This window comes from Lissotriton vulgaris, chromosome 5 (assembly GCF_964263255.1).
Source record: "Lissotriton vulgaris chromosome 5, aLisVul1.2, whole genome shotgun sequence".
Taxonomy (NCBI): Eukaryota; Metazoa; Chordata; class Amphibia; order Caudata; family Salamandridae; genus Lissotriton; species Lissotriton vulgaris.
The window spans coordinates 1365473214-1365489061 of NC_141693.1; the positions used below are offsets into that span (position 1 = coordinate 1365473214).

At 41.2% G+C, this 15848-nt stretch overlaps 1 protein-coding gene across 4 annotated transcripts in view; it reads left to right on the plus strand.

Annotated features, from left to right (window-relative positions):
* AP4B1 (adaptor related protein complex 4 subunit beta 1) overlaps positions 1-15848 on the plus strand; it is a 286861-nt gene that overhangs the window by 120119 nt on the left and 150894 nt on the right. The gene's annotated exons all lie outside the window — the stretch shown is intronic.

Sequence of the window (15848 nt, forward strand, 5' to 3'; positions counted from 1 at the left end):
CTGTATTTAAATTCTGAAAATAAAGATTGCTGGTGCCCAAGTTCTGCTAAGAAACCCACAGGTGGTGCAATTGAACGTTGGAAAACCTAATACCAAGGCTATTTAGTCTTGAATTGACCTCATGCTTCTTTAATTCACTATCAGACACTCCCTTCCTTTTCTCGCTCATGCAGGTTCCTCCTTTCTCCGTTTGTAATGTTTTATCGTCTTCCCCCGTCTTTGAGATCTGTGTGTTTTTCCATCCCTTGCATGAAGTAATTTTCTGATTTGTAAAAATAAGTGCTGGTGGCCCCCACCAGTAACCACCTGCTCAAATTAAGCACTAAATTATGGACATGATTCACTAAGAATTTAGCACTAATATATGTATGCATGGATGTACATGGTTCATTCTCATATTTGCAAGCTCAAATACCATGTAACTGTGCATACATCTGGATCTGCAAGCATATAGTCTTAACTCCAAATGTATGTGTAAATTCCATGTATGGAAATTTATGTCCCTAAATTTGCATGATGGGTTCTTCAATCACCAGCGTGGGTAATTTGCAAGAAGTTTCTGTGTGCATGCCTGGCAAAAATTCCATTGTATAAAGTTAGGAAAGGAGAAGCCAACAAAACATCCAAGTTTAGTCACAGAGAACAGGCACCAATATTTTACCCAAAGGCTATTGAAGCCACTTTCAGTGAGGCTTCACCATCAAGATTAAAGCACACTGGTTTTTGATCTCCCTTTGATGATTCTGCACCACCATACATTTCCCCTAAATAAGCTGACCTGGAGGCTTCTGAAATGTTCGAAGATGAGGGAGATGTCCTTGGACCTGCAGGTTGATCCACCAACCGCCAAAACACTATGGCATCATATTGTCTTTACACCAATATAGGTCAACCTCAGATTTAGCTGATTCCCGCACAGCTTTTTTTATATAAGAATCTTAGTTTTGGGAGGATCTCACTCCATAAGTTAAAGTTTGGGTTATTTCTAAGTTGCCATAAAGCATGGTTCAGCTTTTTTTTACTGTTATGAGTTGAACGGAGACACTCCTGGGCCAAGTTTGCGCAAGGCTGAGGTGTTTACAGCCTTATGGACACCTACTTGGTTCTCCAGAAGTAAATTCGGGAATTGCAACCACTGAGCCAGTGGGTTCGAGATAGTTTCACATTGTTTTTTCCATTGGAGCCTAGCTTGGTGTTCCACTTTCTCAGTGAAATCTATTGTTCGCTGCAGCTTTATATAATTTGTCATAGAGACTATACCAATATCTGGTTGGACTTGATCATGCAAGGAGACCTGCAGATTCAGCTGAATCATCTGCGGTTGATGATCACTTTCTAGCTGGCTTCCCAGAGCATAGTGAGCCACCATTTGAAAGCAAGGGAGAGACACTAAAGTATTGTCAATAATTGAATAGGAAGCTGTTGAGTGATGAGTTGGATGCGCCGGAATGTCAGTTTCAACGTGACACTCTCAGTCCCAGATGCTCCACATCCATATATATATAAAAACGAATGTATGTCTGTCTGTTTGTCCTTTATGCATTACTACACCATTCATCCGATCGGCATGAAACTTTGGGAAGTTGTTGAGTACACTCCCGCGAAGGTTTCTGGCAAAATATATATATTTTTTTAAAGTTGTTGAGTACACTCACGCGAAGGTTTCTGGCAAAAAAAAAGAAGAAACATTTGTTAAATATCGGCCCCCAGGGCCCTCATAATCTTTCCAATACTGAACGTTTACAGTTTCCGGTGCGACTCGCTTTTGCAATGACCATCAACAAAGAACAAGGACAATCGCTGCAAGTGTGTGGACTAGATTTGGAGAATCCATGCTTCTCACATGGACAACTGTATGTGGCCAGCTCATGCGTCGGAAAACCTTCTGATTTATTCGTGTACGCACCAGACTGAAAAACAAAAAATACTGTGTATCCACAAGCACTCGAATAAATAAACAGAATTAAAACAACACTTTAAAATGTTTTCCATATTTAAATGAATACCTTTCAATAAAAATGACACAATGTAAATGAAATGTTATCATAACAAGTTTCCTTAAATTTCCTTTCTTCTGAGATTGCAGCAACGCGCGACGGGTAAGCTAGTTGCTTATAAATTGTCGTCCACTGGAATCCTTCCTCTTCTTGTGAGGTTGAAACAAGAGAATATGCCAGATCTGGTCAAGTGTTTCCACTATATGATCCTTGATTGTCACCTGTAGCAAATTCATGTTAAAGTCTCCAGACATTAGGATAAGAAGTGACAAATTTGTTATAAATTGGGTGGGCATAAGGTCCAATAAAATATTGATGGTTTCTTTGTTTTTTACCAGCGAGGGATGGATGTAAACTTTTATAATCCGCAGGCGTAGTGCACTAGTAGAAGAATATTCAGAAACTTTAACTGCTTGCAAATTAGTATGGTCGATGATGATCTCCTCTATTCTGGCATTAAGTTAATCGGCTACATACATTACAAGTCCTCCGACAGGGCAGCTCATTGTGTTTGTTTTAACCGCCGGTTTACTGAAGCTTAAATATGCTGGTAGATATATAACCTCTTGGACCCAGGTTTCTTGCAGAATCACCACATGAAATGTTTTAATATTTGCTAGCATGACCTCGTCTTCCGCCTTTCCTGGTAGTCCCTCCATATTCCAGGCACAGATTGAAAGACACTCCATTGGGGAGCTATCAACTAAGTAGTTATTCAGTCAATTGTTCAGGCTCCTATTTGAAGCAGGTAGTAGGGCACCCGGAAGCCAGGACCAGTCCGTTGCTACATGTTGTGTTTGATGTTCGGGCATGACCGCATTGCCATGTCCATTTGCATTGACGTCTTGGCCACATGTTTTTGTGACCGAATGGCTCTGGACCCCTCTAAGTATTGATCTGTCCATTATCTCTAAGTCTCTTGCTCTGTTCTTATTAGTCCTGTTTCGCTACATGGCCTGGGTAAGAAGGATGTTTGCTACCGACAAAAGAAAGTTAGGTTAGGCTTTTTCAGCCTCTCTGAAGATTTAAATTCCCCTTTTTCTGTCTCATATCCTATCTGTCTCCCCTGTGCTTCCATGTCCTGTCCTTGTGCCCTGTGGATTGATTCTGGCCCTCTGATCAGGCACTGAGTTGTTTGTGGAGTATGAAAACTTGTTTCAAGAAGTGGAGCTTCTACCACAGTTCTAGACCCCTTCGATGCTTGTGACGGAACCATTCTGTCATCAGTCACGGTTGAGCTGTGCTGATGGCGGAATGGTTCCGTCACGACTACACCCAGTTAAGGAATGTTCAGCACGGGAGGGAAATCGGGCCAGCATCCATGGTGTTAAAAATCTATTACTTAAGCAACCTGAACCATGTTGAATAGCAATTGAGTGCTGTACAAAATAAGCGTGCAAGTAGAGAGAGGTATGATGCTTGAGAGGGTAAGAATTGGAGATGTGTTAAGACATTGGGGGGGGATCCTTAGGGAAAGTCATACGTTGTCATTATGAATCACACCCTTTTGAGACATTGCATTTAAAAATCTATGTATCATATGTACAAAATGCCCCCAGATGTCTTCAGTATAATAGTTATGGATTTCTGTTCACTCAAATAGTACAAACTGCCTACTAAAGACTTCATTGGGCATCATCCACACTTAATGCCTCTCTCAGCCTCAGGGAATTAATTTTCCAGCATACACATAAGCTGAACTGTACCTCCAGCAGGTAAAGTGGACACCCCCTATGTAGACTACTGATGTAGAAACAAATGAAGCTTTCCAGGTATTCGAATGTAGGTTGGAGTTCCTTTCAACATGTATTTGATGTATTTGCAAGGATTTATTGAAGAATGAAGTAATGTGACTACTTGGAGTTTGTTCTAAGCAAGAAAAAAAACACTTTTCTCAGTTCAACAGACAATACAAGAATGCACATTTATTTAGCTGTGCCGAGGTAGACAGTTGATGAGGATATCCACGTCCGCCACCAGGCTGAATACGTAACCAGTATTTATACAAATCTCCAAGGTTAGTGGTCATCTGGTTCCCCGCAAGTTTAGTCATGTAAATGCATAGTGTTATAAGACTTCACAGGTGAGAAACATAAATTAAACAAGGCTTCCAGCAATTAGGACCAGTTCCAGCTTCCCAAAATACAACAATAACTAAAATGCTTAATTTTCAGACTTGTGTAATGATATACAGTAAGCAATACAGTAAGACTTATGTGATGATATACAGTACTTTGGGACCAGCAGATGTCTCAAATTAGAAAAGGCTGGCCTGCATTTTTCAGCCTCAACGCAAAAGGAAAGGTTACCTGCACAGATATCTTTGGTGTTGTTTATCCATGTGTCCCCAGTGGAATGTTCCTCTAAGTTATGCCTTTCTAGACGAAGATCATGGCCTGGTTAACAAGCTGCTCTTCTTGTTTTAAATACAGCTGAGGAAAATCTTCATGACCTCAGAAATGTAATTGTGACCCTTTCTGACATCTCTTTAGCTGTTTCAAAATCGAGCTGGTTAAATATGCAGCATAATGTAGGTGCATGGATTTGAATGGATCGATGGAGGTTTCTTAGCATTGGAGGATCTTCACTTTGTTTGGCCATACAGCCATGTGCTTGAGGACAGAAACTTGCCAAAAATGTTCCCATGGGCCACACATTGATCTGTGATGTGACGAAGGGCCGCATTGATACCAGCAACGTGGCAGTCAGGGTTTAGAAGGGGTTTGTGGTAAGGTGGGTGTTGGGGAAGCACAGTGTATTCATCTAGTGTCTGAATTTCACAATGTGAAATCAAAAACTTGGGATTAATCCCAGCTTCTCCTCTTAACCAAATTGTGTGATCCTAGACAATTATTATATTTCACTTTCAATCCTTTTTCTTCATTATCACATGTGAGAACCTCGAAATACATGACTTCAGGATGTGTGCTGTACAAAGCCTCTCCAGTGTTTGATTTAATAAACTATATATTGTTCATGTGTAATACTTCAAAAACAAGGGGAGATCGAGGGTTTCTAGGCTAGGTCCACCCTTCTTTAAATCGTATAAGCAAACAGACCTGGGGTTACCGGATCGAGGACCTAGCTAAGGTGGCGTTTGACCCCAAAACTAAATTGGGTTTGAAGGTCAAGTATATATGGCAAGAAAAAGCAAATGCTTTCTTGAGTCCCCTCACTCACCGGTGTTTCCCACTGGTGACAAGCTTCATCATTGGGGTCCTCTCAATCCGCTGCGGATTGAGGCGTGCTTCGACTTGCGAATTACGTAGAAGCACTCAACAGGCGACTATGTGTGGTGCAGTGTAGGTGGAGTGGATGGGAAAACTAAAATTACCTGGCTAGTGGGCAAAACACTTTATTCTGGCTCCTAGTCGGTATAATAAAAACAAGGGGTACTAAACAACTAATTAACCATAATGAGTTAAATGTCTCTAGCTTTAGTCAACATGTTTCGAGCCACCCCACGGCTCTTCTTCAGGACCACACGGGCCAGCCCTATGCGTTCCACTCCTAAGTGACCTAAAAAGTGAGGTAAATAAATTGTTAAGTGAGAAGTGATGTGTGCACACCTACTGTGTGTGCACTTCTATACATACGATTTAAACTCAATTGATCGTAGTATTTTAAATGAGGTTCAGATTGGCCCCATGGTCTGGACGGGGTCAGGGGCTCGTATTCTTACTTAGAGTCCAGCTCGCCTCGTCAGGTAATCACCTACTCGCCCCCCGGAGACCGCATTGCCATAAATACTTGACCTTCCAACCCAATGTTTGGCGTCAAACGCCACCTTCGCTAGGTCATCGATCCGGTAACCCCAGGTCTGTTTGTTCATGTGTAATAGAAACCCGGTCCCCAATAAGTGAACATGTCAATTGACTTTCCTCTTCGTACACTGTTGGCATAGTTATCAGGGTGAAGGGAAAAATTGATGTTTCTCAATTCATGTTTGAAAACAATGACTTTAAAAAAAAAACTTCTTGGTGCACTGATAAACTGATGTTTATCTGGATGTTAAAGAATTATTAACATACTTTATCATACTTTTACTGCAAGAAATGTGTCCCCAATGTTAAGTGGTTTAGGACACCCTAGTTACTTCCTTTCTGTAATTTCAATTAACCTTTAAATAAATGTTTGCCAGTTCATTTAAGATATTTTTTATGTTAGCACTGAGTCACATGAACCTTAGCCGAGTGCAAATGTTGACCAGGGGGCCGCATGTATTGTATTGCATATATATATAGCACTTACTACCCATGACGAGAAGTTGAAGTGCTTTTTCGGCAAGTAGCACGGTACTCTGGGAACCATAAAGGATTAGTGGTGAATTAGTATTGTGAAAATGTTCAAGTAATTTGAGTGGTGGATATGTTAGTTATTTGGATTGAGAAGGATAGTGGAGGGATAGAGTAGGGAAAAAGGTTTGCATTTATATAGCGCTTGCTGCCCTTGATGAGGTGCTTAAGTGCTTTTTCGGTGAGTAGCACACTACTCTAGAATCCATAAAGGATTAGTGGTGAATTAGTATAGTGAAATATGAAATTAATTTGAGTGGTGGACTTGTTAGTCTTTTATTCGGACTGAAAAGGATAGTGGAGTGATATAAGGGAAGAATTTAGAATTTTATTTTTGGGTTTGCTGGTTTTGGGGCTCATAGCAGTAGGAGGAGGCTTGGGATGAGTAAAAGGGAGGTGGAGGGGAAGAGTCAGAGGGGGATCAGAATAGCAAAAAGAGGTATGAGATGATGCAAGGGAAGAGTCTCTAAATGGTTATTTTGGGGATCATAGTAGTGGTATGGGGTTTGGGATGAATGAGAGAGTGGAGAGTAGTGGATATATAGATAGAGGTATAGGGTAGTCCATTGGAAAGAGTAGTAGAAAGAGGTTTGAGGTGAGTCGGTAGGAAAGTTGAGCTAGAGGATATATTGAGAGCTGTATATGGTGGAAAATAGGGTAGTGCATTGGATATGCTGAAGTAGAAGAAAGTAATAAATAAATAAAAGTAATAAATATATAGATCCAAAAGTAATAAATATCTAGATCCATAAATACATGAAAGGTATGTAGATGCATAAAGGAAGGTAGTATAAGTAGATTAAAGATGCATTAAATAAACTCTGGCCTACAAGTGTTGTACTTTAAATTAGTTTTATTTGTATATATATATATGTATATATATTTGTATATCAATAGTGAAGCAATGGTAGATAAATAGTTACGATAAAAAGATTTACCTATTTATGCAGTCCCTTTTTATACATGTTAAAAACATAGAATAATGTAACTATCAGTGATGTGTACATTTGTTAAGCAGAACTAATAAATATATATAATTTGTTTTAACCATAAGTATTCTACAGGTTTATACAAAGCAATACACCTATATAGGTAAATATCTATAGTACAAATAAATGCTTATATATGGAGAGAGATGCTGAATATTTCTGTCATCTGTTTGCGTATGGTGGTTATGTGGGGAAGAGCCAATTCTTGAGTAGTTTTCTGAAGATCCATGGATCTTATGTTGGAGGGAAATGAGTTCCATGGTTGGGCTGCTTGAACAGAGAATGATGTGCCACCCATTTTACTCTTGTGAGTTCCTTGATACTGTGCTGAACCTCTGCTAAGGGGCAGAGATTTAAACTGGTACTAAAGCCATCATAGGGCAGATCAAACTGTGGGTCTAGACTTGTGGCATGGATAGCAAGACCAGTGGCTCAAATATGTGACATGCTATGGGTTAGAAAATATATGTGCGGCTAAAATGGGATTAAACGCGTTATTGCAGCCTTGCCAAGTGCCACGCATCAAGGGTCAGACTAACCCAATTTGGTGAACCATCCCTCCGTGGAACACTTTGTCACACAGTTTTGAAGGCTCCTCTCAACTCACCCAGTGGAAAAAATATTTATCAGTGCAGCTGCTTTGAAAGTCTACAGCCGGAATAGATAATTAGAGGTGGAAGGAAAAATTAACTGCTGCACCACTTAGGATACTTTCTTAAATGTACCTTATTAAAGGGAAATTTATGTTTGTTTTTAATAACAATTACGTTTCACTCTAAATGTCTCACAAAAGGTTTGGACTGTCACTCACAAACACACTTAAATGATGATAATGTCACACATATGTAATGTGAAAACTTGACAGCTACGTTAATATTTTACCTAACGATGCATTTTTCCCTTTCATGTGTTGTCTCAAGTTTAAAATCTTGACCTCATTGGCTACTCATTCTGACTATTTTTACGCTTTCTGACAATTCCCTGATTGTACTGGATATCTTATTTCCAGAAAATGGCACTTAGTGTGGTTATTGGAGGTTTACATTGAGGGCACTGCTGGACGCCTTGAGGAGAAACGGACCTCAATTATAGAATTCCTCAACATTAATTTTGGTTTGATGCCTAAATATAGTCTGGGAAACTTTTAAATTCTCTATAAGAGGGATTAGCGTAACCAAAAAAGGAGGTATTTAAAAATCTCCACATATGTAGACTGATTGCTTAGAATCAGAGCAGAAAGTTGTTGAGAGAAAGTATGTTGAATCCAGAGATATAGGGCTCGTTTTGGAGGTAAATTTGAAATTACGTTACTTTAATGAAGTGTTAGCAAGGAGGTGGCTTTTTGAGGGACATCTGCACTAGCAAGGCAAAATAATAAAGGAAGGACTCGGACACCACCTGCCAGGTTGAGTGAGGATAGGCTAGGGTGTTGGGTCAGCCACTGTTTCAGCAGTGCGAGGAGAAAATAGACTGGTGGTCGGGGAAGAGCTCTGACATTCTTACTACCTTAACAACTTACTGGTAGATTCTGCATCTACATGGCGTTATCTAGATGACATTACACTTGCCTGGTTTGAAGATGAACAGAGGTAAGTGATATTTGCACCGCTCAACAATGGAAATTAAATTAGCTATAGAAAGTCAAGCTACTCGCAAAGCACATGGGAAGAGTGTGTCATACCACAGTTTCATAACAAATATAGAGATGTGTTGGCCTGTCATCTTTTGGACGTTTATGAGACAAAGTTGTAAGATGGAATACTGTCTTAGGTGATGCAAGAGAAGATTATTGTAGCTCTGGGAAAGATAATCTGCTCTGGCATAATGGTAGATAGCAAAATTATTTCCTAAGTGGTTGCCATTAGGGTGTCCCCACTGATGAAGGGTATGGTGTTACCCAGCCAGGCATGGCTTGTCCCCAGAATGGCCAAAGATCACACACCCTGAGCACACAATTTATATTACTCCACAATTGAAGCCCAAACTTGCGGTGATTTCTGTTTATTTTATATCCTGATAAAACTTTTGATTCACTGGAATGGCTATATCTAATAGCTACAAAGAGTATCTTGGGAATATGTGCTAAAACCTATTATTTTGCTGTATACTCCACTACCTGTTAGGGTCCTTTTTAACAATATACTATCAGACCGCATTATGATAGGATGAGGGACTCAGCAGGGCTGACCCACTTCCTGCGGGTTTTGCCATAGCAATGGGGTTGCTGCTACAAACCCTATTAACCTGGATTACCTGAGCAATGGTGAGATTCACATCCAGGAGTAGCTTTACAATCAAATTTATATAGTAAATGTTCTAAAACAGAGGTGCATCCTGGCGCCATTTTTTTACCTATGTCTCGTAGACCTTTGATGCTGTCTTTCAGAACCTAAAGAACATCCTTCCAAATTTTGGCTCCCATATGTTAATTAATCCTACTTGCGCAGACTATTTGTTAATGATGGCAGCCACACCTTTAGGACTCTAAACGTTGTGCGCCCAATTAGAGGAGTACAAACGTAATCTTTTTTTTGTCTTAAAAAACATTGTCATTTTCTAAAATGTTCATCATGTTTACTTGGAGGATCAATAGTACTGTTATTGAATCGGTGGATCACCATCATTACTTGAGGAGTGTTCTTGACATAAAATGAAACTAGGAAGCCCACCTTGAAGCACTGTACAATCAATAGGAGAGGTACCCGCTTTGAAGTCTTTATTGGGCACCAGCGTTTTGTTGGCAACTCACTGAGAATATGTATATTTTATCGGTTAATTAGATATGTAAACTGCTACATTTGCATGAATCCACCCGTCAATACAGGAATCCGCTCACGCTGTGCATGACTGCCCCGTCAGATGTGGCAGATTAATGGGTTCTAGTGTATTTTATGCCCGGAGCAAGATCAGAGTCCAACTCATTTAAATGGCTATTACATACAGCTACCATGGTAGCTCCCGCATGACCATGTGGATTTAGGTTTACATAGATAGGCTCTCATCTCTATTTAATGAAAAAGGTAGGAAACTCATTTCCATCATATATCTTATGTAAAAAGGTGTACGTGTACCATTGAGAGAGGGATTATTCGTATCATGATGATAGCCTTTGACCCGTTGGGTATTTATACAGGCTGAAACATGTCAACACTCAGAAATATATTTTGAGTCAGCACTCAGAATACATCCCTTATTATTTATTTTAATTTTACCCTTGGCACTCTTAATAAATAGAAACACTTGGGTTCACTTTGAGGTAATTTTAATACAATCTGGATTCCCTTTCACGTCCAGTAACCTTTGATAAGGACTCCCTCAAGAAGAGGGATAGTCCCCTCTCGTAGTACTACCTCAGCAGGCTGACAGGGCAGACCATGTGTGAGGTTCCTTTACCCATAACATGTTAGTTTCATTAGGAGATTTTGTATGTGATCGTCATTCATTGAATCATCACACCTTTGGTGATATTGCTTTCATTATAGTCCTTCTTAGTTTCTGAGCCATAGAAGGGGAGGGCTATAATAAAGGCTCTTTTTCCTCTGACGCTCATTTGACATAGAAACAGAAATTGCATCATAAAGGGAGCTTTCAATATGGACACCCTTTCATTTCTAGGAAATGAAAAAAGGAAAAATAATTCCTGTTCTTTACAGAACTAATGAGAAGCCTCTATGAGGGGAAAGTATGGGATGGGAACAAGGAGCACACAGGAAAATTGAGGAGTGGGAAGGGGGTACGTATGGGAGTTGTGGGAGGAACGAGGGACACAGAAAGCAAGGAGCATTACTGGGGAAGTGAAAGTGGAACAAAAAGAGACCCACTGGAAAAGAGGGAGGGAAGGGCGGACTGCGACAGAGATGCAGGTGGGAAATAAGTGGAACATCACGATAAAGAAGGATGGAATGGAGGAATGAAAGGACAGAGTGAGAAGGAGGAGCAACACTCAAAAGACAGAAGGAACAGTGGGAGAGAGCAGCCGCCAAAGGACAGAAAAAGTGCAGAGGAAGTGGCAGGATAAGCTACGAGGAGCTAACATAGGTCTTTAATCATAGAGTAGTCCCTATGAACTTCTATGCATGCACACCTTTGGAGGTGTAAACCTACAACCTGCCATTCAGTAGTATCCGGTGAAATTGCCATGTTCTTCTGGCTGAGCCAAGACGTGATTGACAAAGTCTCAAGCCAATGGATGAAAAATGCTGGTAAATAAACCAGTGGGTGAAATAGGTGGGCCCAAAGCCAACTGTAACAAGCATTTGCAGTGCAATAGGTCTCACATTTGCAAATGTTTGAGCTATTGGCATTGTAAATGACTATGCCTTTTATTTATGTTTTAAATACAAAAACAAAAATAAAAAGCTTTATCATTTGCAATGTCAATAGCTCAAACTGTGCAAACCCACATATATTATCTGGCTAAAACCAGTTCATTCACTGGTGCAATCTCACCTTGATGATGCCAACACCGCGCTAGCTGGCCTCACCAAATACTCGGCAGCACCTCTCAGCAATCTTACACTGCTTCACACTTGGTGAAGGGAGCAATAAAAATAGACATCACATCCAAGAGACCTACACAGGCAGCTACATGAGGCTGGAAATGAATTCAAAATAGTCTGTTTACTCACAAGGCGATTCACCTTAGCTGGCCCTCCTACCCATCCCTAAAAAACAAGCTCCACATCACAAGAGGTAAGAGAGACATTGGACAAAAAACGCTATTTCACGAAACTGAAGTAAATAAAATATCAAAAGCTCCTTAAACGTTCTCCTATCAAGTCCCAAGACTTATAATAACCTCCTCGAAGAACTGCAATGCAATGGAAACTCCCTAGTCTTCTGCAAGACTCTAAAACTTCACTATTCATGCTCCATTTGCAACAGGATAATTATTGGACCCATCTCTTGCTACGGTAGCTTCTATTCTTGTTCTATTTTCCTCGCAATTTTGCATCTGCACTGTGAATCTCTGTGCTGTTATCTAGTTCTATGAAATCTGTCTTTGTATGTGAAGTGATGTGCTACCCATGCGGTGAAGTCCTTGCTATATACGCAGCATGATGAATAAAAAATCTCTGCAACCGGTAATGATCATTACAAGACCTTACCCTCCACAAACGTACCAAAACAAAACACTAACATAAGAGTCTATATTCATGACTTTGAGGTACACTACAGCTGAACACTCTTCTGCAGAGTCCTAGATTATTTGTATTTACGCATTATTAGAGATTTCCATTCTGTAGTATGCAGTATTACTTCTTAGCGATCAGGCAAAATAAATCTTTCAATACATATAAAGCTTTGGAAAAAGTCTAGATGGACAAAACACATATAGGCGGTCATATTCACTCATAATATAAAGGATTCATTCAGAAAAAAAGTGAAAAAAGAAAAAGACGCAATGTTTTGTTAAATAACTAAACACAGTCATACATGTTGCCTTTACACTAGTGTGCGGTTGTTAATTAAGACAAATGTAAGAATGGGGACCAGTTCCTGGATTGAGGTCACAATCCAAGAACCAGTGCTGCAGGGATGTCTACGTCAGTACCCACTAAGCACAGTGCATTTCATTGCTCCTCTTTTGCACTTACCCAAAAAAGTCAATGTCAAGATACAACTACATGAGGATCTGAAGAGAAATAAATGAATGCCTCTTGGCTTCTCAAAAAATAAAAGTTACTTGTGTTGAATAAACCTCAAGCGTGTATCCTCTTACTGGGACATGCAAATTGTCACAACCCCAAAGTATAAATAATGAAAAAAAAAATAAACAACCGCAATGTCTTGTTTGAGTCGGACCTTGGCAGCACCTTTCAGGTATATGACATTGCTAAGACTACAGATGGCCAGGTCATGATGCTCAGGAAAGCCCTGTCGCAGTTACCGATCCACTGGAACTCAGAAGGGCCTGGTTAGTGCCTTGCCTGGTTTACTGTACCACAAATAATAGTGATCCAAAAACAAAAAGTTACAGAATTCCCAACAGATCCAAAACTAAATTCAGATTAAAAAATAAATCCACATCCTGCAAGAATCTCAGACAAAAAGAAGCACAAGATAAAAAGACTGACCGCTCTCCTATTAATCCCAGTAGCACAAATAGTCAAGTTCACAATTCTCCCTCTGCTCTCTCATAAAGTCTACAAGGTCCAACCAAAATATCTCTAACTCAAAATGATGATTCTATTATGCAAATGAGATTAAAAAAAATAAAGGGTGTGCTTTTCCTTGTTCCACTTAATAAGGGTCCCAAAGAGGTAACCCTGAAGATGCCACTCATCTAAAAAGGCTTCAAACTGAACACCATCATCCCAGCAGCCGTCATCCCAGCGTCATGGGATCAGAAATATAACCACTAATGGGACAAGAAACTGACAACAATCTGGAAAATCATTAATCTAACTGGCGGTTCACCTGCTCACTCCACCAACCAAGGGCATGATGGATTGAAGTCTCAATTAACGATGGATGACTGGTGCTGAAAAGTCATCATAAAGAGACACTTAAACATCTAAATAGGCATCTTTGAACAACTGCATTATGTTTTGGAGAAGGAGTAAATGAATAGACAATGTCAGTTACAAGGGAAAACCTGCTTCCACTGACCCAATTAGGGTAGATCCTTGCAGTCCTCACCTCTGGAGTCTGGCGAAGTTTTGCCTCTTGTAGTAGTGCAGTAGCAGGGCCATGCGCTCCCGGCGGCGCCAATAGTCCATCTCGAAGCTCTCGTCCTGTAGAGCTGCGTTCAGACCTATTGCATCGCAAATGCTTGTTCTAGCTTCTGGTTCCTGAAAGCACCCTTGTTTTGCAGATCACCCGAGCAGTGTGCGGGGGGATCTTGGGTTCCCTGGAGCGCTAGTGACCTCTGGGCTGGATGGTGGTCTGAGAGTGTCACCTGCTCGAGTGACACTCCTCTTTATTTTGTGTGGGTCCCTTCAAGCAGATGTGGAGCGAAATACCGAGACACCAGTGGAACAAGAAGGCGAGACAAAATGATATCGCTTTCCATCTTGTTGTCTCAATAGGCCCTGCATTAAAGAGGGAGCAAATTGCAGTCCTAGCCCAGGTTATCATGTCTGGAGATTTTTTTTAGACAAGCCCCTTTGTCGTGCAGGCAGTCGCCCAGCAGGCCGTGTTTGTGAGGAGAAGGTGTAACCAGTCCATCCACATTTCTGCATTGTTGGCATTTGTCCAACAAGCCCAGAAAAAAATCGACACCGATCAGGGTGACCAACCGTCCGTAAATTTCACGGACAGTCCGTAATTCCGGCCATCTGTCCGTAGTCCGTGAAGGGTTCTTTAACGGACGCCATTTGTCTGTAATTTTAACCCCGGGCACCGGTCGCACTACCCTAAAGCCGGCACAGCTTCCACCCTCCTCCCTTCTTGACTCTGATGCAAAGCTCAGATACCCAGCAGCATTGGAGAGGCACAGCAGGATGGCAACCCTCACACCTCCAGCCCTTGATGAGCTGTTAAGAGGTGTTTGAAGATGGAAGAGAGGGAGGGTTGGCAGCTTCAGGAGCAGGGGCATCTATTCAGATGCAAACAGCCCTGGAAGCGCCATGTCTCTGAGATTTAGGAGGGCTTCACACATTCCATTTCTACCCAGGGCCCCAAACATCCTAGAACCGGCCCTGATTACACTGCGCAGCACTGGTTCTCTTCACAGAGCTTAAATGCTGTCACTAAATTGTAAACAAACCTAGTTTCTTCTAACATGCAGTCTTAATGTAATAAAATTAAGAAATGGCACAATCGCACCCACACTGATTAACAAAGTATGGAGGACAATCAGTTAAATCAGTTCTCTTGGAACATCTCCTGTAAGTACTGTACATCACAGTGGGGCATGGCAAAACTAACATTTTGGAAAGAGCCTGTATTCTCGTTGTCTTGTCCAGGAGGGGGTGAGGAGCCCTACCCCACCCTGGAAGAGACCAAGATTATACTAGAATACTGCATGCCCACCCCTGTGCCCACCCTGGTGGATCCTGTTCCCCCTCCTGTGATGGCTCCTGTCCCCCCCCCCCCTGCCCTCCACCTGTGATGGCTCCTGTCCCTCTCCTGTGGTGGATCCTGTCTCTGCCCTGGTTGGCTTCTGTCCCAGTCCTGGAATGGCTCATGCAGCGAGGGTGAAGTTCTTGATGGGCTTCTTGTCAAAAAGGCTCAGCTCAAAATTAATATGAAAAGGTGGGTGATGAGTAAGTGAAGGGATGAGTGGATGGCTGGATGAATTAGGGAAAGGGTGAATGGATGAATGAAAGATTGAATAGATGGATAATGAGAGAGGATGGATGGTTTAATGAGTGAGTGGAAGGATGGAAGAGAGAAAAGGTAAATGGCTGGATGTATGGGTGGAAGGGTAGCTGGATGGGTAAAAGGGTGGATGGATGAGTGAAAGGATAGATGAGTGAAAAGGTGGATGATGAGTGAGTGAGTGGGTGGATGGATAAGTGAAATGATGGATGGATTGATTAATTGATAAATGCAAGGGTGAATGGCTGGACGAATGAGTGAAAGGGAGGGTATATGGACAAAAGGATGAATAGATGAGTGAA